This window comes from Nannospalax galili, unplaced genomic scaffold, assembly GCF_000622305.1.
Source record: "Nannospalax galili isolate Female #2095 unplaced genomic scaffold, S.galili_v1.0 scaffold415, whole genome shotgun sequence".
Taxonomy (NCBI): Eukaryota; Metazoa; Chordata; class Mammalia; order Rodentia; family Spalacidae; genus Nannospalax; species Nannospalax galili.
The window spans coordinates 979,576-980,977 of record NW_008337494.1 but is presented as its reverse complement, the minus strand read 5'-3'; the positions used below and the strand labels follow the sequence as shown (position 1 = coordinate 980,977).

The following is a 1,402-nucleotide window of genomic DNA, read 5'->3' as shown; positions in this document are numbered from 1 at the left end:
TTAGGAAGTGAAAGCACCAGAGTGGGAAACAGAGAAGTTAGGCTCATTAGAGAAGCAACAAGGCCTTGGCTGACTCTGCAGAGGGTGCTGAGGCTGGGGCAGTTCTTTACTCTTGGACCATGTTGGGGTAAAGACTTTCAGCTTTTCTATCAATGCATCAATCTCGTTTTGGATGCAGACTGCCCTTGGGTTAAGTGACTCTCTTCAGCTTCAGAATTGGGAGTTGTTTGTGAGCAATAGTTGATATGTTTTTTTAGGTAGGGACCTGGGCAGTGTAACATTCCTTATCAAATGCAGATATAGGTTCTGGGGTCAGAATGGCTATGAGAGTGCCATGACTTGCTGAATGTTCCAGTTATCCATTGCTGTGTGACAAACGACCTCCTAAATTAATAGTTTAAAAAGCAGCAGTCTAAGGGAAGTCGCTATGACTGCAGTCACAGACCCTGGGATCCCTGTGCCATGCCATCAAAGAAGACCTTCAACCAGCATTGCAGCAGCTTTGAACAAAGAGGAGACGATGTCATGCTCCTCTGAGAGCAGCACCCCACCAAGATCCCGGTCATAACAGAAAAATACAAGGGTAAAAAGCAGCTACTAGTCCTGGATGAAACCAAATTTCTCATACCTGACCATGGTATGAGAACCATGAGTGGACTCATGAGCAACTCATGAGTCAACATGAGTGAACTCATCAAGATAATTAGAAGATGCTTACATCTCAATGCTCACTAAGCCTTCCTCTTAGTGAATGGCTCCAAGGTGTACGAGAGTAAGAAGGATGGAGATGGCTTCTTGAATGTACATGGTGTATGCTTCCCAGGAGACATTTGGAGTGAACTTGGCTGTATAAGACTTAGCAGTATCTGCAGTTTTTTAAACCCTTACCAAGGAGTGAAAAAGGACATTACTAGCTGAGGTCGGTCAGTTTATCTCTCAGATCAGAATGTAAGCATCCACCTAAGGTATTAGGAATTGTTTGTATATCATCCAGAAAAATGGAGCTCCACACAAGCACTTTCAGGTTTGGGAAACCATCATTTAACGTAAGCTATCTTGTTCTCAAATTTTAGAAGTTCAAAAATAAGTCTTGTGCATGCTCATACCATTGCTGTAGGTTCATATGAGCAAGGTCCCATGAGCTTGTAGGACTCTATTTCCACATGGTCATACACCTCCTCTCTGGCTCTTATGATCTTTCTGCCCCCTCTTCCCCAATGGTCCCTGAGCCCTGTGTGGGTGGAGTTTAATATAAGATTCCTGTCCAAGGACCCACACTCTACAGGCTCTTACTCTCCATGCTTTGGCCATTAGTGACCTTTTGTGTTCCTGGCCCTCTGTTGCATGAGGGAGCATCATTGATGAGAATTTAGAGATGCATTAGCATCCTCTTTATCCCTTG

The 1,402-nt window shown here is 44.1% G+C and overlaps 1 pseudogene; it reads left to right on the top strand.

Annotated features, from left to right (window-relative positions):
• The first annotated feature begins 462 nt into the window (after positions 1–462).
• Positions 463–853, top strand: LOC103733722 (annotated as a pseudogene).
• The last annotated feature ends 549 nt before the right edge of the window (positions 854–1,402 follow it).